General features: G+C 40.8%; 1 protein-coding gene across 1 annotated transcript in view; it reads left to right on the top strand.

Annotated features, from left to right (window-relative positions):
- The first annotated feature begins 1,480 nt into the window (after positions 1-1,480).
- NRF1 (nuclear respiratory factor 1) overlaps positions 1,481-11,963 on the top strand; it is a 115,418-nt gene continuing 104,935 nt past the window's right edge. The window contains exon 1 of the mRNA XM_087821020.1: positions 1,481-1,580. The gene's annotated coding sequence lies outside the window, so the exon portion shown is untranslated. The remainder of the gene's footprint in view (positions 1,581-11,963) is intronic.

The following is an 11,963-nucleotide window of genomic DNA, read 5'->3' as shown; positions in this document are numbered from 1 at the left end:
GAGAACTTCCGGTCGTGTATGTGACAGATGATGTCAGAGCTGGCAGCATCAGGTGAGGTCAGGAAGGGTCTTGAAATCACCTCAAAGAATTAGACTTTAACTAATGGGTATGGGATCTTACTAAGCCTTTAAACAAGGAAATGACATTCCTTAAAAACAAACAAAAAATCTAGCTGTAGGGTACAGAATGGACTGGAGAAGGCAGTTCCTGTGTGGCACGGAGACCATGAAGAGTTTCTTGCAGTGTCTCGATGAGAGATGACAGTAGCTTGGGCCAAGTTAAGAAATGACAAGGAAGGGCAGTTTAAAGGTCTCATTGGATATAGGGGCTTGAGGGCGAGAGGAAGGAGTAAGGGATCTTTCCTAGGTTTCTGACAAGAGCACCTGGTGGTAGGTGGTGACACTCGTGTCACTTTCTTAAAAAGCGCTGGAGAAGAAGACATTCCATTTACGAAGATGTTGAATTTTGTTGAAAATTAAAGTTTCCTAATGTTGTTGAGCAGTTTTCTGACACCCTTTGGGATACTGAGTAATTCCCGCGGCAGTGGTTCTTAAACTACGGTGTGCATGAGATTTACCAGGAGACTGTGTGCGAGTGGGGGGTGGAAGAGAGGGGGTGTTAGTAACCAAGGTTCCGGGGCTAAGCAGCCAAGGTTCTGGAGACACCCATTGGGGCCCAGGATTTAAATGATCAGCCTGAGCGATTTTGATTCAGGTAGTCTCATGATCACACTTTTAAAAACAAAGAGTACCAAAAGCTACTTCTAAGATGTCTCTGAAATTAGGTTGTTTTTCTGTTACCCACGCCTCCCTACTTCTCAGGCGCCTGCCGGGGAGTCCCTGTTGCTTCCGACTCCCTCCCCTCTTGCTATTAGCTCCTTAAGAGCGAGGGCTTCGTCTTCCTAACAGGTGCATCCCTGGCGCACCCAGAAAAATACTTGGCACAGAAAGTGTCCTCTAGAAACGTTCGCCTAAAGAACGAATGAGCGAATAAATAAATCGTTTTGCACAAAAACTTTTGCTTTTAAATACCTGGGAAGGGTTTGAAATAGGGAAGCAACGGTCATTCCAAAGAGAGGGCGAGGACGCGACTGGCAAGGCAGCGCTCAGGAAAATGCGGGCAACCCCTTCCCGATTGTCTGGGCACGTTCAGGGGTCCTAACTCCCGGGGCTGGAGGGCGAGAAATGCTGTTTCCAGACTAGCAACCATCTTGGGCTACCCGCGCCAGTTCTCCGGGGCGTCCACATTTGACGAATCCACTTGCTTTCGCGGCTTCGGCCCCATCCAAACCTTTGAAGCGAAATGCGAACGCGAGGAGGCCGCGGGGGGCTGTAGGGGCCCAACGCCGGGCCCCCTCCGGGCCGCCCTGCCGAGGAAGCGCCGACCTCCCCATCATGGCGGCCGCCGGGCGGGGAAGCCGAGCCCGTGCGTCGCGTGCGTGCCTCCCCTCCCTCCCCTCCCCCTCGGCGGCGGCAGAGGCGGCAGCGCTCGCCATTGCCGCTGGTGGCAGGAGGCTGCGAGGAGCCGGCGCGGTCGCAGTCTCCACGGCGCAGGCCCACGGTAGCGCAGCCGCTCTGAGGTGAGTGCCCTACCGCGCAATCTCCAGCTATTTCAGCCCCGGCGCAGCCGCAACACGCCGCCCGCCCGCCGGCCGGCCGGCCCGCCCCGCAGCCGGCACCCTGCCGCCCCCGGCTCCGGGCCTGGGCCCCCGCCGGATTCGGCCTGCCTCGGGCGGGGGGCCCCGGCCCGGCCCAGTCAAACCGCCACTCCGAGGATGCGCAGGCCGCACTAGGCCCCAGGCGTCCTGGCGGGCTTGGAAGGGAGGCGCTGCCGTCCGGAGAGCCCCAGGGTTCCGGCCTCTCTTACCGCCTAAGGCTCTCGGGGCGGCGGCCTCTTCTCCACCGTGGAACCCGGGGCCCGGGCCGGGCCTTCCCGCGGGCTCGGGAGCGGGAGGCCCGGGAGAGCGCGCCGGGCCCGGGAGCAGGAGGTGGGCGGGCTGCGCGGGACCGGAGCCGCGGCTCCCCGCTCGCCCCCTCGGCCCTTCCTGGGTCTGGGCCGCGGGCGGCGCGGCGGGCTGGGCCGAGCCGGGCGCGGGAGCCGCTGTCTCCTGCGGGAAAGGAGGCTGGCTCTTTGGGCAACCTCCGATGCTTCCCTCCCGCCGGGGCGGCGTGGGCTTGTTACCCAGGTAGACTGGGGGACGCTGGAATATGGCGCGTTGCCCACCTTCTTGCAAGTTAGGAGGCGGCCCGGGCGGCAGCGGCGGCAGCTCGAGGAGGAGGGCGCAAAGTCCTTTTGTACGCAGAAATAAGGAGCGACATTATGTTTTCTTCCATGGCTGAGATGCTGCCGGTGGAGGAGCCTCGGTTCTTCGTGTGCCTGGGGTGGTGGTCCCCTGGGTGAGGGAGAGGGGGAGTGGCGAGACCCTCAGAAAGAACCGAACCTTTGCCACTGGGAAGACATGGGCTCTGGATGGTCTTGTGCATGATTATTATACCATATTCTCAGCCTCTCTGGGACTCAAGGGTTTGTCCCTGCATGTTGTACACTTCACTGTGCAATGATGCCCATCGCGTCTCTCACCTGTTGTGTCGTTGTTGCTGGTCTCAAAGTTTCTACAGTGCATCTATCTGACTGTGCTCATCAGAACTTGAAGTTGTTTAAAAATCTTAATATTTTTAGGGCTTCCAATGGTAACTGCTCTAGCCAGTTGGAGGAGCTGTTGCCTGGTCTCCGTCCCTTTTTTTCAGGCATTAAATAAGAATGTATTAATTGCTTACTTTAGAGCTGGTGTCAGTTGTGCTTATTAAGTATTTCTGTGGTCGGAGCAAAATGCACATTTTCTTAGTGTGTAGAGACAGTGTATTGGGAAACCCTTAGGGTGAAAGGTAATGTGTGAGTGAACCTGTCAGCTTTGTCCCAGGGCATCTTCTGTGATCACAGTGGTCCTTTTCCCATTTCTTCTCTGCCCAGCCTTTAAAATTTTTATTTTCCTTTGGCCTTGAACAGTAAGTTATTGGGTTGTTCCTCACTCAAGGAAAAGGGAGGGAGGATCTTGGAAATGCTGATTTTGTGTGTGTGTGTGTGTGTGTGTGTGTGTGTGTGTGTGTGATTCAGTGGTGAGCTGGCTCCTTAGAATTGTGTTTGTAAGTTCTTGACATGTTATCCTATAAGGGAGTGAAAATATGAGTAGTTCTCTCTGCACATCTGAGTGTAATTTCCTTATTTTATTGAGCGCGAAAGCAAACATACAATTATCACATGTAATGTAGTATACTTATTCTTAACTTGGGTCCTAAATTGTGTGCAGAATTTTTGTTTCCAGGGACTTATTTTTTCTTCTGACAGCACCCTTACTTAAAGTCCTTTGGTTTTGGCACACCTGCGCCCCCCAACCCTATCTCAGATTCAGCTTATATGAGGGAAAATGACTTTTTGCTAGTAGTCAGCGGTCATATCCTCATTTAGGGGAAAAAAAAAAAAGTTTCTTATCCCCCAAGCCAGGAGTTTTCATGGAAATAGTTTGGTTGTGTGTGTTGTTTTTTTTACCAGGTTTTATGGAAATTGAGCTTCTGGGCTTATGGAAGTAACTGGAGAAGTAGAAGATAGTGAGGGCCCTTTTTGAGATATAGAAGGGATTAAAGGAGAAAGGATTTCAGGTTTCCTTCCCAATTCATGCATATTCCAATGGAACCCAAATTTGTGCATTTTAAAAAATTTAATCACAATTATGCATCCATCTCTAATTTTGCTAGGGAGCTGAAGACCAACTTCCCATGATTTAAATACCTGAATTTGCATTGCCTGTAGGTTCAACCACACCATTGGGTTGTCTTCCAGAAGTATTTTCTCTGAAATAATCACAAGTGGGTGACTGTTTTAGGGAAATTTAAGCTCCATAGGGTCTGGGATTAATTTCTTTATACCTCTTAAATATAATAAGGCATTCAGTGAATGTATGTTAGGGAATAATAATGAACAGTAATTATTGAAATTAAAATTTTTTTTTCACAAGTATTTGAAAAGGTGTGCTGATTTCTTGGTTTCTGGAAGGACTATGAACTGTCAGTCTTTAGAAGCATACCCTCCAGTCCTCTGGAGAACAGGAAGTTATTACTGCATATGTTCAGTTTCTGTCATATCTTTAGGTAAGCCCACTGTTCATCCAGTCAGTTCCACTATGGGTTGGTGAATGAGTGTCAAGTATCTACTCTAACCTGAAGCATTTCCATGTACTCCGGTCTGGGGCTGGAAATGTGATATGTGAATTTAGATGTTTGTGACTGTGTGATGCTTATTAATACATATACAAATAGTATTTGGAAAGTCAGCCTTACAGATATCAATCTTTGGTTTTGTAAAAAACATTTCAGAAAATGTTCTATACTAAAGGACATTTTCTGTGTTCTTTCATGTTTTCCTGGAGAGCTAAAGGTAGTGTTTTTAGTCTCATCTTACCCAAATATAATTTTCCATGAATGCTTAGTAAAACAACAGTGAAAAAGAAACCCATTTGTTAAGTTTATTTTAGAAATATTTTATTTAGACTAAGCCTAATCAGTGTTTTTTGTGGCTTCAGAAACATGTTAATTTTTGTGCATTATGTATCATAGTTTCTTCCTTATTAGCTAGGGGGTAGATTATCTACTTTCTTGGTTTTTCAGTTAGTATTTTTATCCATCAGTTTTCTACTAAGATGAACAGGCTGAAAGAGAAATAGTAAAAGGAGGTGAAACAAATCAATTTCAGGTGTTGCCAGAAGATTACAACCACATTGAACTATTGGAAACTTTTAATTCTGGAACAACAAGAAAGCTTTGTCTGGTTATTTTGATGTAATATCGACAAAACTTAGGAAATGAATTTTTGACTACTCAAGGAAAATAAGTGGCTTATGTATACTGTGGAATATATATTTTTCCTGAATTGCAGTTCAGAATTAGGCTAATTATTTTCTATCCCACTCAATGCAGCTTAGTTACCAATGCTTCAAAAAAGCTTTATTTTTTCCCCTTTTTCATTATGTCCTCTGTACACCATCAGTTTCCTAAAATGTGAATATTAATATGAACCTAAGAAAAGTCAGAAATGCAACTTTATAAAGATATTTTAATATATTTTTAAAAGATAAAAAAATAAACTAGGAGACAGTTCAGGAAGACTTACAATATTTGTGATCCCTTAAGCCAATCTGTATTTTATCAACAGCAGTCACTTAGAAGATAAGCTGACCATAAGGAATCTTCTCCAGAATCCCAGGTCTCATAACCTGCCTTAATCAAACTATTGAACCACCAGGGAATATTTCTTAAGGAAGCCGTGTGTGTGTGTGTGTGTGTGTGTGTGTGTGTGTGTGTGTTGGGGGAAGGGTTTGTGGGGAAAAGGGGGAAAGTAACTGATACTGGCAGAATAATCTAGTTTTATAGATTGGGATGATCACTGGAATTTAGGAGGTATACTGGTTTTAAAAGAAGCTCAAAGAGCTACTTTTGTATGGGTCATCAGTTTGGTGATTTAGACTATCCACTATTTATAGTGTATTTAGTATATAAGCATAGTATTTAGATTAATTCATGCATGCTGATTTCTATGGTTACAAATGTGAAAAGTGCAGCTGACAGTTTAAGTGGACATTTTAACTCTTAAGTAGTGCCTGTTGGATAAACTGCCAAGTGTTTTTCAGAATCATGAAGAATGTAGCTTTGTATGCATAAACGTTAAAACCATTTTCAAAAAAGAGCTTGTAATTTACTGTTGGTAAAGTCTTTGCTTTTTAGAACTTGGAGAGTCTGTTTTGTTGCTGGTCCTGAATGCTAATGTGGTTAGGCTGGCAGCTAAACCTACAAAGAACAAGAGGAAGTGAGGAAATGTCCTCATGAAACATTGCTTAAAACTAAGCAGTGGACTAGAAATGGGCAGCTAGGGACTAGGGGACTTAATTCTTGTTTTATGTTCAAAAGAGGATGAGGCGTACCCTCCATTGAGAAATAACCTTAAGTGTGTCCTTTGGAGTTTTGCCCTTCATTCACCAGACATTGATTAAAGACATGCAATATTCCAGGCATGTGCTAGGTCCTAGAGTAACAAATAAACCATGGGCCTTGTCTAGTAGGGGAGAAAGATAAGGGCTCAACTAACTATAATACAACTTGTTGAGAACTAATACAGAGCAAAGCAAAAGTGGTGTGGGATTATAGAGGGAGGGAGGAATTCCCTCCGGAGAGGATGGGTGATGCCTGGAGGATAAGTGAGGTTAGGGAAGACTTTTCATGTAGGGGTTGTTGAAGTATGGCTTTGAAGGGTGAGTAGCAGTTTTACTGATGGGGAAGGGGCTTGAGGAAGGGAGTTGATAGTCTGAGAAATAGCAAGTAGATTTTGCAGTACATGGGGTGTAGTGGAAAATGAAGCTGATGAAATTGCACCCTGATTGGGAAGAGCATGGGGTGAGTTAAAGATTTTAGTTAGGGGAGATTAATCAAAGAACTGATATATTTATAAGCATAACCCATGGACACAGACATTGGTATGGAGAAGGCCTGGGAGGGGTGGATGTGGGGTGGAGGGGATCAATGGGGATAAAAAGGGGACATCTGTAATATTCTCAACAATAAAGATAAACTTAAAAAAAAAGATTTTAGTTGATGAATAGATGATGCTTTTAATTAAGATAGGGAATGTATAGGAAAGAACAGGATTTAGGGAGGTAATAGGGTGTGATTTTAGATGTGGGAATCAGATATGTCTAATATCTACCTATTTACAGGTTTGGGGCTGGAACTCAAGAGGAAGTGGGCGGTCAATGAAGAGATTTGTATTCACTAGCATAATGTCATCTAGAAACTGCAAAAGAGTGTAGTATCAAGAGCGAGGAAAAGACTAAAAGGGCAGCCTTGTGGAGCATCTACATCTGAGGGTCAAGGAGATAAAGAAGGTCCTTTTGAGGGAAGTTGAAAAAGAGTGGGTAAAGATAAGTGGTGTGGATTGAAGAAGTTGAGACTAGGGATAAGGGAATTTGTGTGTGTGTGTGATAATACAATTTTCTTTATTAAAAATAATTTATAGCACCAATAACATACACAATGGATTAAGGGAATTTTATCAGGGAATTTAGCAATGGGAAATTGAGCAATCTACTATAGAGAGCTCATTGGGATGAAAACTGGATGTAGTAATTCAGAGTTAAAAAAGAAATTTTCTGAATGTGTGTGCATATGTACATACAGGGTGGGCAAAAGTAGGTTTATAGTTCGTATGGAAAAATGTATAATACAAGAATAAATAATAATACAGGAATAAACTTTTGCATACTCACAACTGTAAACCTACTTTTGCCCACCCCTGTATATATATATATTAATTTGCCAGCAGTCATATAGTAAAACAATAGATTTCTAAAGCATTATTGAATATAGGGGTAGGGCCTATAAAATCCAATTTAATAGAGGACCCATGCTTAGAAATAGGTCAGTCCTTCCCTTCTTTCATGGGAATTAGAGCATAAAAACACTGGGAGAGGACTTAAATACTAACAATTAGAGTTTATGTATTTGAGTGTATAGTATAGTATGTTTGAGTTTATAGTCTCTTAAAATACATATTCCTCTTGAAAGGTTTTGAGGTTTTATAATATCTACAGTAAGTGCAGGGGTTTTATAGTTCTGGGGTTTATGGATATATTTTGGCCCTGTGATCCTGATTTCTTGAAACTGTATGAAAAATTTTTGTGTGTGTGCCTATGTGATTTTTCTGGGGAGCAGGTCCATAACTTTTTTGAGGTTCTCAAAGAGTTCTTGACACACATAGATGTCGAGGGCCTTTTTAGTAATGTTAATGATTAAGTCAAGTGTTGGTTGTGTTAGTTGACTGGAGTACATCAACGGAAAGAAATTTTGAGTGGATGTCTCAGGTAAGGAACTTTGGGAAGATATGAGGCACGTCTAGGAGATAGGAGTATGAGCACCAGAAGGAAGGTGGGAGGAAGGCCAAAGCAAAGCTTAACCAATTTTAGAATTTTGCCAAGTCTTCTGGACTCTTTTTGTTGTTAATATTCCAGGATTCACAGTAGTATATGACTGTCTATTCATGCACTATATACAGTAGGCTTTGTGGGGGATCGAATTACTATTGTTTTAAAGAGAAAGTGAGTTTTGAAAGAAAGCTAATAGATTGCACTCAAAAATTCATTTTAGCCCTGGCCAGTTTCACTCAGTGATTAGAACGTTGACCCTCGGACTGAAGGGTCTCAGGGTGGATTTCGCCCAAGGACACCGTACCTTGGTTGCAGGCTTGATCCCCAGCCTGGTTAGGGCGAGTGCGGAAGGCAACCAATCGATGTGTCTCTCTCACATCAATGTCTCTCTCTCTTAATTGCTCCCCCCCTCCCCGAAAAGCAATGGAAAAAATATCCTTGGGTGAATAACAACAAAATGTCACTTTGCAAATTCAATTTTTTAAAAATTTCATTTTAAGTTGGGAATTTCTTATACTTTGGAAATTTTCTAAAATGTACAAATGTTTTAATCTAGTAATCTGGGGCCAGACATTCTCTCCTTGCTTAATTTTTCTAACCATGAAATAAAAATTCCATCAGCCTATGTTATAGGGTCTTTCTGAAATATGACAATTATGGCGTACTTTGAGATCTAAGATGATTTAATGCTGCTAAATTGCTACTGTTCACATTTCTTGAGTCATTAATAAAATCTAGAAATTCAAGCAAATTATTTCATAATGTTCCATACTAGAACTTACTTAATTCTCAGAATATTCCATTCTGAAATTTCGGATAATTGGTCATTTTTACTTTCTTACTCTGGTTTTTAAAATTAAATTAGGGAGACAGTTTTGTCAGCTAGGCCCTATATTCTGGGGCAGTGATCTTCAACTTCTGATTGTCACCCTTACAAGTAAAATTTTGAATACACATTCTAAATCACATTTATTTATAAATGATGTTACTGTGTTATTGTATTAATACATTTATGTTCATTATAAAATATATAGAAAATCAATTTTAAAAGGATGAGATAAAATGAAAAAAACAACAAAAACCCAGTATTTTTAAATGTCTTGCTAACTGAGTTAATGGTGGTTTAGTAACTTATTTATGAATTTGCTTTTATAAATATATTTGCTCATAACTCATGTTTTTTTTCGATAATTAATGCCAATTGGTAATGTTTTATATGATATCCTGTAAAAGTATTGGTAAATACAAGAATGATTTGAATAAATATATTGGGTAATCTTAAACATAGAAAATTTGTGTTATGTCCCTTGTATTTAGCTTGTGTTTGTGGATTATCTTTACATTCACTAAAGGTACAAAGAAGATCCCTAAATAGAACTAGAGTATTCTCTTTTCCTTTGTTCACTTTTTTTTTTTTTTTTGGTCCTTTGTCTTTCTTTTTTCCTTTTTATTGGATTTATTGGGGTGACACTAGTTAACAAAATTACACAGGTTTCAGGAGCACAGTTCCACAACACATCAGCAGTACACTGTATTGTGTGTTCACCACCCCAAGTCAATTCTCCATCCATCACCATTTATTCCTCCATACCCTTTTCCACCTCCTGGCCCTTTGTCTTTCATTAAATGATTATGAAATAAAATTCTTAGTAATAGATCTTCCTTATAAAAATAACCCACAAATTAAGAACTAACCAAGATTTGCTAAATAAAAACACCATCATATAGAACTAGTCTCTTGACCTAAAACTGGCTCTTGGTACTAAGTCTAAAGAAGTAATTCTGACCTGGCCCATGTGGCTCAATTGGTGGGGCGTAGTCCCGTACACCAAAAGGTTGCTGGTTGGATTCCTGGTGAAGGGCACATGCCTGGGTTGCTGGTGCAACCCCCGGTAGGGAGAGTGCAGGAGGTGGCTGGATGGATGTTACGCTTTCACATCAATGATTCTCCCTCTCTAATAATCAATAAACTATTCTTTAAAAAAAAAAAAGAAGAAATCTATCACCAATTATGTGACTGAGTTAAAAAAAAAAAATTTGTCTTCCTTAATTTTTGGTCTATATTAAAAGTCCCACATTGAAAATGCATTATTATGATGATGAAAAATTTTAGAAAGAAAACAAAAAACCTCTTCAGCATCACTGGTTATCTTTGTTTTATAAGTGTCTAGGTGATTTTCATTTCTTTCTTGTACCTTTCATTACTTTTCAAATTATTTTTCATGAAAACACATTAACTTTATAATTGGAAAAATAAACATAAATATGGATAATATGAGTATGGCCCTACGGACTCACTATCAGATTTTGGGCAGGTAAGTCACTTATCCTCACTGAGACTGTTTCCCTGTTTGAAAAATGAAGAGGACAGAAATGGTATTTAAAGCTTCTTGTAAATAAAAAGTCCTTCTAAAATTAATTCTGAGTCTGTTGTTATCACATTAAACAATAAATAGGATATTCTTAAAAAGGCATGTATATATTCTTTGTAGGAAAACAGAGAAGAAAATAAAAATCATCTACCATACAGATGACAGTATTTTAATATATACGGATTTGGATATTTTCCTAAGTATACATGTGTGCATACACATGCAGTATATACACACACTGTATATGATAACATATAATAATATATATATACTGTTTTAAACCAGTAATATCTAAGGATATTTGATTTATCTATTTTGCTCTGAAACTTTCTTAATGGGGTAGTGATAAATTCCTTTGTTTGGATGAAATATAAAAGATGTTTAAAAGTTTCTCTCCAGATATAAAATGTGTTCAGGAAATGCTTACTGTCTCCTTCATGCTCTGTGTGATTTTGCTGAGGTAAGGGTAACTTGGAGTAAGGGTGGAAGGGCTTGCCTATGAAAGCTTGCTTGAAGAATACAAGCTAAATCCTGGTTAACCTCAATTTCATTCACATATTAACTTGCTTTTTTCCACTCTGCCCTCACATTTCCTGAGGTAAGATTCCTGTTTGCAGGGTAGTTTCTGAAATCAACCAATATATTACTGGTCTTTTATCTTACCCTGGGACCTTCTGAGTTGTTAGTAACAGCAACAGTATAATATAGAAGTGTTGGGTACTTGTTTTTAGCATTAACTATGGGGAGTTCAAAACATTTTCTATACATATAAATATATATACAAATATGAAATGCTATGTAATCTAATTCATGCTTTCCCTCAATGAGTGTGATGTATGTAATTCTAATTTTATGTAAAGAATAACTGGGTCTTTCTCAAAGTTAACTTCTTTAAAGATTTATTACAGTGGATTCTCTTTAGAGTTGTAACGTAACCCAGCTTTCCTGCATTTAGTTCTGTCTTTAATTCCTTTGGTAGCTGGTTGGTTGGTTTTTAAGGCAAAATGGAAAGCAACTCTAGGGTAAATAGTCCCTTAGTTATGGCAATTAATATCTAAAGTAATATCTAAGTATAGGGTAAAGCCTATGGAGGGGCGTGTTGGAAGGAAAGAAAGTCTGGTTGGTTGGTTCTCTTCCCTTCTACTTTGCAGATTAGGATCTTTTCTAGGAGAAAACCATTGTCATTTATTCCTGACAAGATACTTCAATCAGTATCTTCCAAACATAGTGGGAGGCAAAAGAATCTGAGAATAAAAAGTATGAACTTTTTGCCTCTTAAACTTTGTCTTCAGTTTTTGTGACTGAAGACAGTAGCTAATTCTAAGAGAGATGTGAGAACAGTAGCTAATTCTAACTTGAGAATCTACCAAGATGAAAGGACTTTATTCTGAAGAAATCCATTTTGTAGCCAAATGAAAGGTTTAATGCCCTTTAAATAGGTAACCTTGTTTAGTATTAATTTAGGGTTTTTTTAAATGTCTTTATTTCTGAGAGAGGAAGGGAAAGGGAGAGAGAAACATCAATGATGAGAGAGTCATTGATCGGCTGCCTCCTGCACAACCCCTGCTGGGGGCTGAGCCCACAACCCAGGCATATGCCCTGGCCGGTAGTCAAACTGAGATCT

Source organism: Miniopterus natalensis, chromosome 10 (assembly GCF_054644295.1).
Source record: "Miniopterus natalensis isolate mMinNat1 chromosome 10, mMinNat1.hap1, whole genome shotgun sequence".
NCBI lineage: Eukaryota > Metazoa > Chordata > Mammalia > Chiroptera > Miniopteridae > Miniopterus > Miniopterus natalensis.
Note: the sequence above shows the minus strand (reverse complement) of the source record. Positions and strands in the feature narration are given on the sequence as shown.